Consider the following 13980-nt stretch of genomic DNA (forward strand, 5'->3'; position numbering starts at 1 on the left):
CATGTTTTTAATCAGAGTCCATATATACTACAACAGGAACCATTATGGTTTGATTCAGGTTTTGGGCACATCAAAATCATTTTCATTCTTCCTGAATGACAATATCCTGCTACAATAAAATTTTGGAAGGTTAAACTATTTCCCAATAATGAGTATTCTGTGATGCTGGAATCACAGTGTATCATCACTGGTAAGTAAAAATAAGAATAAATGCTAGTCATAACGCACATCACATTAGTATCTAATATTTCACTTAAAATGCTACATCATTTAATTCACTACCTTTCCTATCACATATTGCATAAAATATACTTTTTTGTCTCTTTTAACCACCTTGGGTGATTATAACTGTATTCAATGAACTGCCTACATCTACTATATATAATTAGACAAGTTTTGAGATAGTTATATGCTCATGACACCCTAACCTTATTTAAGATAATAAACATGTCTGCCATTCAACTGAGTTTCCTTATATCCCTCTCTTGCCATGCTTCCTCCATTCCCTTATCAAATCCCCAGGCAAGCAGTAGTTTATCCTTCACTAAGGACTCGTTCTTAATTAATGGAATTAAATATAAGTAGAACCATAAACTATACACATTTTTCAGGCTTTTATCTTTCATGGATCACATAATTTATGACTGTCACCAGTCTGTTCCATTTTAAAGAAACATAGCAGCCCATTATACTGATGAGTCAGTGTTTTCACTTAATCATACACATATAAGAATCTGGCTTACTTTCTGGTTTGAGGTTACAGGTAAGTGATGGATCATGAACCTTGCTTTGAAAGGTCCTGTATATACACATGGCTGTATGTCTCTGAATAAATAACTCAATGTAGAAGTACAAATCAATAGCTAGAGTAGGGCACTAACTGCTCTTAACTGGTGATCCAATTCTTCAACCCTCTAGTATCAGATTTTAAAAGAGATTCTGGTAACTTGAAATCTAAGTATTTTATTTCTTTGTCATCATAATATTACTGATGTAATATTCCCAAATGTAGATATCCTCAAATCAGCATCTAATAGATGGGAGCATTCAACTGGCTAGTGGAGGGAGGGAGATGAGAAAGTTGCATTTTGTAACTGAATAATGACTAATTTTATTTAGTTTTCATTCAAATAATGGAATTAAAAGTACAACTTGGGTGAAATGTAAAAAGAGTTTACAGCTCTCTGTTCCTCCCTGTTTTAGAGACAGCTGCATATTTATGTTTAGTGCCAGCCTCTTTCCTGAGACAGGGTGGTGAAGTTTGGAGTAAATGGATTTGCTTGCATTGGACGCCTCGTTTCCAGGGGTGCCTTCAATTATGACAAAGTAGACATTGTTGGCATCAATGACCCATTCATTGAAACTACATGGTCTGCATGTTCCAGTATGATTCTACCCATGACAAGCTTAAAGGCACAGTTAAGGCTGAGAATGGGAAGCTTTTCATCAATGGGAAGGTGATCTTCCAGGAGCAAAATCCTGCTAACATCAAGTGGGGTGATGTTGGTGCTAAGTATGTTGTGTACTCTACAAGTGTCTTTACTACAATGGAGATGTCTGGGGACCTCTTGAAGAGTGGGGCCGAAAGGGTCATCATCTTTGCTCCTTCTGCAGATGATCCCGTGTTTGTGATGGGTGTGAACCATAAGAAGTATGACAATTCCCTCAAGGTTTTCAGCAATGAAATGCTTCCTGCATCACCAATTGCTTAGCTGCTCTGGCCAAGGACATCCATGATGACTTTGGCATTGCGGAAGAACTCATGACCATAGCCCATGCCATCACTGCCACCCAGAAGACTGTGGATTACCTCTCTGGGAAGTTTGTGGCATGATAGCCTTGGGGCTTCCCAGAACATCATCCTGGCACTGATTAATGCTTTCAAGGCTGTGGGCAAATTCATCCCAGAGCTGAATGGAAAGCTCATAGGCAAGGCCTTCAGTGTTCCTACCCTCAATGTATTCATTGTAAATCTGTCATGCTGCCTGGAGAAAGCTACCAAGTATGAAGACCTCAAGAAGTTGGTGAAGCAATCATTTGAGCGTCCACTAAGGGGCATCCTGGGTTACTCTGAGGAATAGATTATCTCCTGTGATTTTAAAAGTGATGCTCACTCTTCCACCTTTGATACTGGGATTTGCATTGCTCTCAAAGCTAACTTTGTAAAGTTCATTTCCTGGTATAACAATGAATTCAGTTACAGCATCAGGGTTGTGGACCTCATGGCCTGCATGACCTCTAAAGAGTCAGAAGCCCACCATGGACCACCCATTCCAGCAAGGACACAGTGCATGAGAGAGGCCTTCTGCTGCTGAGCAGTTCTTATGTATAATAGTTTAATAGCTATCATTTGCATGGGAACCCTTTCATTATTAATATATTCACATATTCCATCCCGTGTGTGTGTGTGTGTGTGTGTGTGTGTGTGTGTGTGTGTGTAACACATGAAAGCATACATATGGAGAGCAGAAGACTACTTGTAAGGCTGGGATATGTTGAGGATAGGGATAGCTCTGTCTCCTATCAGGTAAACTCATGATATCATACTTCAGATCATATGGGTTTCCTGAAACAGATTTAACAAAAAACAATCTCTTGAGTCTTAAAGTTACTTACTCTTAAATAGGATACAGTTGAGTCGTATTTTCTTTCCTCTCTCTCTCTTTTTCCATATCATTTATTTATTTTGGTTTTTCAAGATAAAGTTTCTCTGTGTCATAGCCCAGCTATAATGGGATTAGCTCTGTAAACGAGGCTGATATTAAACTCTCAGAGACCTGCCTGCCTCTGCCTACCAAGTACTGGGATTAAAAGTATGTGACTTTTCATATAATTTTGAAGAAAATATTCATTTTTTACAGAGGGAAAATGGTACAGCCTTATTTTTTCTTCCATCTATTACATAGCAACCACAGTTTCCTCTGTCCTCTCCTCCTAGTCCCTCTCTTCCTACCTGCCATTCCCAGATCCATTTCTCCTTCTTTCCCTTCAGAAAACAGTGGGGCTCCCAGAATATTAATGCGGTATGGCATGTCAAATTATAATAAGAATAGGCACGTGCCCTCATATCAACACTGGATGAGATAATCCAGCAGGAAAAAAAAAGGTTTCAAAAACAGGCAAAAGAGTCAGAGACAGCCTCTGCTCCCATAAGAACACCAAGCTGTACAACCATAACATATGCAGAGGACCTAAGTCAGACACATGCTGGCTTCCTGATTGTTGGTTCAGTCTCTGTGAACCCCCATAAGACCTGCATAATTGATTCTTTGGGCATTTTCTTGTGTTGTCCTCCACCTCTCTGGCTCCTACAATCTTTCCTCTCCCTCTTCTGCATGATTCTCTGAACTTCAACTAATATCTGGCTGTGGGTCTCTACATCTCTTCTCATAAGTTGCTGGATGAAGCCTCTCTGATGCTGATTATAATAGGCTCTGCTCTGTGAGTATAGTGGAGTACCATTAGGAACAATTTCATTGACATTTATTTATTTATTTATTTATTTATTTATTTAGCCAAAGTGTTTTGTTGGGTAGGAGCCAGCCATGATAAACTAAATATGAACAGATACCCAAAGGAAGTTCTTTACTTCCAACCATTATCACCTGCCAGTGCAGGACTCAGCCATCAATAAGTTTAGGAGAGGCCTAAGTCTCAGTAGTTTACCCTGAAGCAATACTGGTTGCAGGAAGGACCATGAACTAAGATTACCAGAGCATCACCCAAGAACAAACCATCCAAAGGAAGTGCCTTACATTTCATTTGCTGTAGATAGGACCATCTGCCAGCACACACTCACCAGGATACCCCTAAACAAATGTCAGCCAATCAGGGGTCCTGAACCTCAGAAACTACTCACACCCACATTTACTACTATTAAAAACCCAACTCTGACTGAGCTGGGGCTCTCTGTTTATTCCAATACGTTGGACATGCAGACAGACAGAGTTTGTAAACTTGAATAAAATAAAGGCTCTTTGTTTTGACTCAGTCTCCTTGTTGACCTTTGGGGGACTTGGCAGATTTGGGCATAGGACTTGTATACTAGGTCTCTCTGGTCTATGAGTATGGTAGAGTATCATTAGGAATCATTTCAGGTTCCCTGTGCGCTCTGTGGACATAAGAGGTGAGACAACAGCCGGGCAGTGGTGGCGCACGCCTTTAATCCGAGCACTCGGGAGGCAGAGGCAGGCGGATCTCTGTGAGTTCGAGTCCAGCCTGGTCTACAAGAACTAGTGCCAGGACAGGCTCCAAAGCCACAGAGAAACCCTGTCTCGAAAAACAAAACAAAACAAAACAAAAAAAAAAAAAAAAAAGAGGTGAGACAACAGTGGCCCTGTGACCCGGAACCTCCCACTCCCTAAAACGTAGAGAAAGACCACCCCCACCAGGTGACTTTGGCATTCCTAGCAGCCAGCAGAGAGCTTGTCTGCTAGACAGCCATCTATCCTGCACCAATATGGAGAGTTGGTCTCCATGGAGACTAATTCTTGGTGAACATAAAAGGTGAGACAACAGTGGCCTTGGGAACCCAGACGCCCCACCCCTAAAACCTCCACATGGGAGAAAGACCTGCCCCCCACCCCCCAGGTGCCTTCGACGTGCCAAGCAGCCAGCAGGGAGCTGGTCTGCTAGACAATCATCTACCCCACCCCCAACCCCCAACGCATTGTTCCCTATGAGCTCCATGGAGACCAACTCTTGTAGACTTTAGTTGAAGGAAGAGATGGGAAGGCGCCAATGCAAGAACTCCTCCAACATCCTAAAAAGCAACATGGTAACACCAGAACCCAGTGAAAACACAACAGGAAGACTTGATCATCCCAATCCCTACACTGGAAGCTTAGCCTGGTTAAAGAAGATGGCTTGTTCCGGCTCATTTTCCTGCGTTACTAGTTTTCACTAGAGTCACCCTGCTGTGGATTCCTGGGAGAATCCATTGCACTAGCTTTCTACCTTGCACCCAAAATGCCCTTCAGTTCTCATTGTCTCTCCCAGTACTCTCTGCGTTTAGATTTTGTATAGTTGACATGTACCCTGGTGAGAGGACAGTACTGAAATCCCCCACTACCAAAGTGCATGGATTCATGACTGATTTAAACTTTAGTACTGTTTCCTTTACAAAGTTGGGTGCCCTTGTATTGGGGACATAGGTTTTAAGAGTTGAAAAGTCATCTTGCTTGATTTTTCCTTTGATGACTATGAAGTCTCCCTATCCACTTCTTTTGTATTACTTTGATTTGAAGTATATTTTGTTAGATATTAGAGTCGCTATACCAGCTTGTTTCTTGGTCGATTTTCCTGAAAAATCTGTTTCCAATCTGTACATGGAAGTTATGTCTACCTTTTATGTTGAGGTGTGTTTCTTGTATGCATCCATTTTGTTAGTCTGTGTTTTTGTTTTAGAATTGACCTCAATGATATTGAAATATCTGCCCAGCCTTCTGACTTTTAGAGTCATGATTCAGAAGTCATGAGTAATTCTAATAGGTCTGTCTTTATATCTTAGTTGGCCTTTCTGTTTTACAGTTTTTAATATTCTTTCTTTGTCCTGCATTTTTAATGTTTTGATTATTGTTAGGGTCTGAGAAAAGTCCTTAAAGAATACCTACAGCCTTGTATGCAATAACAAGAGTGCTTTATTAATTCTAAAATTGGGGTGTCAATTGTTGACCCCCAAAGAAGGCCACAAGCTCCTTTTTAGTGGAATTAGGAAAATTAATCTGGAGCTGTTTAGCAGTGGAAAGATTAGTATGGGTCTAATTGGTGGGAGGTCCTAGTGGCTAGTGAACTTCCAGCAGCAGGGTAAGGAAAGTTATCCTTAATTATCAGGAGACAAGGAGGAGGGCTCCTGTTGAGCCATTAAAGGGGTTTTAGGAGCCCGCTGAGCCAGCAGAAGGTGCTGTGGGGTGCCTGCTGAGGTAGAAGAGGGCTTTCTGTTTAGCTCTGTCTCATTTTAGTGAACCAATAATACTAAGGTGAAGATTATTTTTTTTGTTTTTGGTTTATTTTTTTTTTTAGTTGTTGAAAAAAAATTCGCCTCCTCCCCGTTTCCCATTTCCCTCCCCCTCCTCCCACACATTGCCCCCCACTCCGCTCCCCCTCCCCCCACTCCATTCCCTCTCCCTCTCGATAATGAAGAGCAGTCCAGATTCCCTGCCCTGGGGGAAGTCCAAGGTCCTCCCACTTCTATCCAGGTCCAGGAAGATGAGCATCCAAACAGGCTAGGCTCCCACAAAGCCAGTTCATGTATTAGGATTGAAACCTAGTGCCATTGTCCTTGGCTTCTCATCAGCCTTCATTGTCCGCCATGTCCAGAAAGTCCGGTTTCATCCCATGCTTATTCAGTCCCAGTCGCGCTGGCCTTGTAGATTTTTGTCAGTCCACTAGAGAGCCTGGTCTTCTTCCACACAAACACACCAACTCTCTCAATTACCATGTAACCAGTGACTTTCTTTTCTAGTTCAATTTATTTTGCAGTCTGTAAGGCTCTTATGGGTATGATCTTTATATGCATGATGGAGGAAGGTCGTTGGTTAAATAAAAAGAAACTGCTTGGCTCTCATTGGTTAGAGATATGTGGGAGGAGTAAACAGAACAGAACGCTGGGAGGAAGAGGAAGTGAGCTCAGACTCCACAGCTCTCCTCTCGGGAGCAGATGCCTCAGAGAGAGACGCTATGCTCCTAGCTCCCAGGCAGACGCACACCATGAAGCTCCAACCCAGGATGGACTAGGCTAGAATCTTCCCGGTAAGACCAGTTCTCACAGATTATTAGAGATGGGTTGATCGGGATATCAGAATTAGCCTGTAAGGGCTAGAGCTAAAGGGCCAAGCAGTGTTTAAATGAATACAGTTTGTGTGTTGTTATTTCGGGTAAAGCTAACCGTGCCGGGCGGCTGGGGTGCTGGGGACGCAGCCCCGCCACAAGTATTACTACATATGCATGACCTTCTTTATGTTAGAAAAGATTTCTTCTATAATTTTGTTAAAAATATTTCTAGGCCTTTGATCTGGGATTCTTCTCCTTTTTCTATTCCTATTATTCTTAGGTTTGTTTTTTTCATTGTGTCCTAGATTTTCTGTATGTTTCCTGTCAGGAACATTTTAGATTTAACATTTTCTTTTACCAATGTATCTTTTCCTTCTATAATATCTTCAGTGCCTGAGATTCTCTCTTCGATCTCTTGTAGTCTGTTGGTGATACTGGCATCTGTAGCTCCTGTTCATATATGTACATTTTTTTATTTCCAGAATGCCTTCAGTCTGTGTTTTCTTAATTGCTTCTATTTTCATTTTCATGTCTTGAACTGTTTTTTTATTCATTTTTTTCAACTGAATCTAATTGTTTCTTCTTGGATTTCTTGGATTTTTTAAAAAGAGATTTATTCATTTCATGTCTTAGGACCTCTATAATCTTTATAAAGTAGGTTTTAATTTTCTGATGCTTCAGATATGTTGGGATATTCAAGGCTTCCTGTAGTAGGATAGCTAGGCACTGATGGTGACAGGTTGCCCTAGTTGTTGTTGATTGAATTTTTGCACTATCCTCTAGACACAATACTTTGGGGGTGGTCATAGGTCTAGTTGTTGATTTCTGAGTTTGTCTTGTTAGAGAGGTGCTTTGTTCCTTGGTTTCTGTAATGGCATAAATGAATGCAGACAGATTGTAAATATATATATATATATAGCTTTAATGGAGAAATAGACTTACAGAACCACTGTTCCCGCGGAGACCAGGAAAGCAGAAGCAAGCAACAGATTTATAGGTAAACATTAGCCTCGGGCGAACATGCCCCCTAAGGGGTGGGACTTATCCCTACATCTCCCCCTTTCATCTAAATAAGACAGAACTAAACTAAATACAACTATATACAATAATAGCAAATAATAAATATAACAAACAATATAGAGAACAAAAGTTTTGCTAAACATTCTATCTCAAGGAGTCTAAATAATGTAGAGAGTAACTACAATTATATAATCTTCAACTCCATCAAAGATCTGAGAAGGGAATAAATATTACTTAACAAACAAGATATATCCAAAATGTGCAACAATTGACAGAGACAACTGACTACCTGGGCAATCACCCAAAGTCTCATTTGCAATGTTGAGTCAACCTACTTTGGCTAAGGCCTAACATAATTGACATACCATTATTAAAGGCAAGGAACTTTTCAAAACTATCTTACCCTGTCTTGGCAGGATATGACAGTCCTGTTTTATCCATTCATGGACGCTCTGTATCTCTGATAGTGGTTGAGGTATGGGCATTTCTTTGCCCAAAGGCCAGTTCTGCCAAAAAGAAAGGCTCCAGGTGGAGTGTCTTTGGTGCTCAACATTCTCTCAGGAATAGAGCGGTGTTGCCAAGAGCAATTGTGTCTCACTATCACGAAACTCTGAGTTAGATTAAAGGCCATTTTCTACAGCTCTTTGAAGAGGTTGAAGATTATCTATCTTTACTGAGTATAATCTCTATATATCTAGAGAAACTGATTAGTCTAATTCTAAATGACAAACTTAGATGACTATTTATCTATATAGTTCTCAATATCTATCTAACTTAAAGACTAAGACAATAAACAACTGTGTAACAAATGAGGATAATGACCTCGAAATATAAACACTGTACAAATATACATTGCAATATGGTAAATATATATCAATACACAAACATTATATAAGTATCTTATTCAGAGGTAGAAATGTACACTGCAATATGGTAAATATATATATATATATCAATACAATATATGTCAATACATTAAAAAAATGTTTTAAACAGAGGTAGAAACATGCATGCATACAATAGTCAATTTAATTTTGTATCAATATACAAGAATCGATACCAATATATTTGTCTAAAAGCAGTAACTCACAATTATAAAACTTTTATCCCATCATTCCCTCTTTTTTTTTTCCAAAATGATCCCTGAGCTTATAAAATTCCTCCCCCAACCTCCCAACCCCTAAATGATGTCCCTAAACCCAGGGGCAAACTTTACTGGGAGAGGGGACATCGTCCTCTGGAAATACTTCTAGCTCTCATGGGGGCGACGTTCTTTCTGGGGGATCCTGTGAAAGTAAAATGATGGTTAAATTTCAGGATCAATGTTTTTTTAAAAAAAAAACAAATGATTTACTTATTTATTACGTATACAACATTCCTTCCATGTATGTTTGTATGCCAGAAGAGGGCAACACATCTCATTATAGATGGTTGTGAGCCACCATGTGGTTGCTGGGAATTGAACTCAGGACCTCTGGAAGAGCAATCAGTGCTCCTAACCTCTGAGCCATCTCTTCAGCCCCAGGATCAATGTCTTTTAAAATTGCAAATAGTCTCTGAGTATTTTGTGGAGGTCTGGCCAGAATGTTGTACAAAATGTGCACCATTTCAGCTAACCAAGTTGGGATCATCTTGTGAAGCTGGTACCCAAAACAGGTTTTATAGTAGCAATATCAGTATCATGACATCATATCAACCAGGTAGAGTTGTTGTTGTGGGGCCCCATCTTCTTCCTGGAAACTTCAAATGTCACTTCAGGAAAAACTCATTGTTCATAGTGAAAAACTTAAACATTAATGATATAGACATAAGCTTCAGTCCCTTTAGTAGGAACTGAAACATTAGTGGCTGATATTAAGGAGAAATTCATTACTATGGAAGAGGGAATAGCTGATCTGGATCCTAAGCTTCAGTCCCTATCTGTAGGAACTGAAATATTAGTGGCTGATATTAAGGAGAAATTCATTACTATGGAAGAGGGAACAGCTGATTTGGACCATAAGCTTCAGTCCCTTTCTGTAGGAAATGAAACATTAACTGAGAGAATCAAAACTGCTGAATGTGACAATCGGATTTTGTCTAAAGCTTATGACAGATTTGCGGAAAGATTGTCAATACAAGAAGGCATGGTTTATGCCATAAAAAATTATGTCCAAAGATGATATGTTATCTCTAATGGATAAACGTCATACTTTAGAATCCTCAATGAAGGTTTTGGAACATAATTCTGGACAGGAGATTCGGAAATTGCAGAAGGCAATGGTGAATAGAATTGAAAAGATTGAGGAATTTCTAAATTCTGATGAAGAAGAGCAAAGGGAAGAAAGGCAAATGTTAACTACATCTGTGGGTAAATCTCTCCGGGACAATTTCCACACTGATCTGAAGGCAATGTTTATTTGTTACAGCATAAGCAAATATCATCACAGCTTCACATTTCTCTGCATTTAATATTGATGGTGGAATGGGCTTGTTGTATCCTGCCTTAATCATGTTGAGGTACATCTCTTCTATCTGTGATCCCTCTAGGACTTTATCATGGAGGGGTGTTTGATTTTATGAAAATCCTTTTCAACATCTAGTGAGATGATCACATGATTTTTGTTTTTCAATTTGCTTTTTGAGTTGGATTACTTTTATCTATTTACATATATTGAACCATTCCTCTTTCCCTGGATTGACTACTAGTAACTTATGGTAGGATGGTCACCTTAAATGTTCTTTTATTCAGTTTGTAAGCATTTTACTGAGAATTTTTGCTTCTGTTCTGAAGAACAATTTGTCTTTAATTCTTTCCTAAGTTAGATTTTTGTATGGTTTGGGTAATAATGAAGTAGGAAACATTCTTTCTGCTTCTATTGTGTGGGACAATTGAATATATAAAGGCATTAGCTCTTCTTTGAATGTTGGTAAAACTCTGCATTAAAACCATCTAGCCCAGAGCGATTTCTCATTGGTAGACATAATTATTCATTCTACTTCATTAAGGGTTATAGTTCTGTTTAAATTGCTTATCTGATCTTGACTTTACTTTGGTAAGTGGTGTATGTTGAGAAAATTATTCATTTTTTTTTAAGATTTTCAAATGGTAGTTTGAAAGAAAATGGACACCAAAGGGAGTGGAAATATTAGGAGGTGTGACTTTGTTGAAATAGGAGTGGCCTTGGTAGAGGAAATGTATCACTGTGGAGACAGATTTTGAAATCTCTTTTGCTAAAACTTCACTTTAACAGTCAACTTCCTGTTGCCTTCTGATCAAAATGTAGCCAAAACTATGTCTGCATGCCACCATGCTCCTCACCATGCTGATAATGAACTGAACTTCCAAAACTTTAAGTGAGCCACCCCAATTAAATATTTTCCATTCTAGAAAACAAGACATTCCAGGATATGAACAAATTTAAACAATGTGTAGCCATGAATCCAGCCCTACAGAAAGTAACAGAAGGAAAATCGCAACTAAAGGAATCCAATATTGCCAACACTGCCTACAATAACTCAGGCATCTAGCGACCCTTCACTAGCATAACTCAAAGAAGGGAGACACACAAATTCTATTTCCAAAAACAATAAGAATAACCGGAGTAAACAACCACTGGCCATTAATATCACTTAATATTGATGGTTTCAATTCACCTATAAAAAGGCACAGGCTAAGAGATTGGATACAAAAACAGGATCCAACATTCTGCTGTTTGCAAGAAACACATCTCAACCACAAAGACAGGCATCTACTCAGAGTAAAGGGTTCGGAAAAGGTCTTGCAAGCAAATGGTCCTAAGAAAAAAGGAGGAGTAGCCATATTAATTTTTAACAAAACTGACTTCAAACTAAAATAAATCAGAAGTGATCGAGATGGACACTTTATACTCATAACAGGAAAAATTCATCAGGATGACAACTCAATCCTGAATATCTACGCCCCTAATATAAAAGCACCCACTTATGTAAAAGAAATATTACTAAAACTCAAGGCACACATCAAACCACACACACTAGTAGTAGGAGACATCAATACACCTCTCTCAGCAATGGACAGGTCAGACAGAAACCAAATAGAGAAGTAAGAGAACTACTGGAGGTAATGAATCAAATGTACTTAACAGACATCTATAGAACATTGTACCCAAATAGGAAAGAATATACCTTCTTCTCTGCAGCTCATAGAACCTTCTCAAAAATTGACCACATACTCGGAAACAAAGGAAACCTCCACAGATACAAAAAAATATCAGTGTCCACCTGTGTCTTATCAGATCACCACAGATTAAAGTTAGAATTCAACAACAACCCTACCTCCAGAAAGCCTACAAACTCATGGAAACTGAACACTCAACTACTGAAGCACACCTGGGTCAAGGAAGAAATCAAGAAAAAAATTAAAGTCTTCCTTGAATTTAATGTAAATAAAGGGACAACATATTCTAACCTATGGGACACAATGAAAGCAGTGCTAAGAGGAAAGTTCATAGCACTAAGTACCCACTTAAAGAAAACAGAGAAAGCATACATTGGGGACTTAAAAGCACACCTGAAAGCTTTCAGAAATAAAAAAGAAGCAGACATGCCCAGGAGGAGGAAAAGACTGGAAATAATCAAACTGAGGGTGGAAATCAACAAAATAGAAACACAGAAAACAGTCCAAAGAATAAATGAAACAAAAAGTTGGTTCTTGGAGAAAATCAACAAGATCGACAAACCCCTATCCAAACTAATTAAACGACAGAGAGAGAACACACAATTAAATAAGATCAGAAATGAAAAGGGGGACATAACCACAGACACAGAGGAAATTCCGAGAATCATCAGATCTTACTACAAGAGCCTGTATGCCACAAAACTAGAAAATGCAAAAGAAATGGACATTTTATTAGATACATACCATACACCAAAGCTAAACCAAGACCAGGTGAACGATCTAAATAGACCTGTTAGTCGCAAAGAACTAGAAATTGTTATCAAAATTCTCCCTTCCAAAAAAAAGCTCAGGCCCAGATGGTTTCAGTGCAGAAATCTACCAGAACTTCCAAGAAGAGCAAATACCTATACTCCTTAATGTATTTCACAATATAGAAACAGAAGAGTCATTGCCAAATTCCTTTTATGAAGCTACAGTTACCCTGATAGCAAAGCCACACAAAGACCCAACCAAGAAAGAGAATTAGAGACCTATCTAACTCATGAATATCGAAGCAAAATTTCTCAATAAAATAATGGCAAACCGAATCCAAGAACACATTAGAAAAATTATCCATCATAATCAAGTAGGCTTCATCCCAGAGATGCAGGGCTGGTTCAACAATAACAAATCTATCAATGTAATCCACCATTTAAATAAACTGAAAGAAAAAAAACATATGATTATTTCATTAGATGCTAAATAAGCATTTGACAAAATTCAACACCCTTTATGATAAAAGTCTTGGAGATATTAGGGATACTAGGGTTAAACCTAAATATAATAAAAGCTATTTACAGCAAGCCGACAGCTAACATTAAATTAAACGGAGAAAAACTCAAAGCCATCCCACTAAAATCAGGAACACGACAAGGATATCCACTTTCTCCATACCTCTTCAATATAGTGCTTGAAGTTCTAGCCATAGCAATAAGACAACATAAGGGGATCAAAGTGATTCTTATCGGAAAAGAAGAAGTTAAGCTCTCGTTATTTGCAGATGATATGATAGTATACATAAGCGACCCCAAAAATTCTACCAAAGAACTCCTACAGCTGATAAACACCTTTAGTAATGTGGCAGGATACAAGATCAACTCCAAAATATCAGTGGCCTTCCTATACACTAAGGATAAGGAAACAGAGAGGGAAATTAGAGAAGCATCACCTTTCACGATAGCCACAATTAGCATAAAATATCTTGGAGTAACTCTGACCAAGGATGTGAAAGACCTATTTGGCAAGAACTTTGAGTCTTTGAAGAAAGAAATTGAAGAGGACACCAGAAAATGGAAGGATCTCCCTTGCTCCTGGATTGGGAGGATCAACATAATAAAAATGTCAATTCTACCAAAAGCAATCTATAGATTCCATGCAATCCCCATCAAAATCCCATCAAAATTCTTCACAGATCTGGAGAAGACAATAATCAACTTTATATGGAAAAACAAAAAACCCATGATAGCCAAAACAATCTTAGACAACAAAGGATCGTCTGGCGGCATTACCTT

General features: G+C 38.8%; 1 pseudogene; it reads left to right on the forward strand.

Moving 5' to 3' along the window:
* The first annotated feature begins 1290 nt into the window (after positions 1 to 1290).
* On the forward strand, positions 1291 to 2081 carry LOC121432430 (annotated as a pseudogene).
* Positions 2082 to 13980: the final 11899 nt, after the last annotated feature.

The sequence above is a fragment of the Microtus oregoni genome, unplaced genomic scaffold (assembly GCF_018167655.1).
Source record: "Microtus oregoni isolate MIOR12 unplaced genomic scaffold, Mior012 000034F_ref0000314, whole genome shotgun sequence".
In the NCBI taxonomy this organism is placed as follows: Eukaryota; Metazoa; Chordata; class Mammalia; order Rodentia; family Cricetidae; genus Microtus; species Microtus oregoni.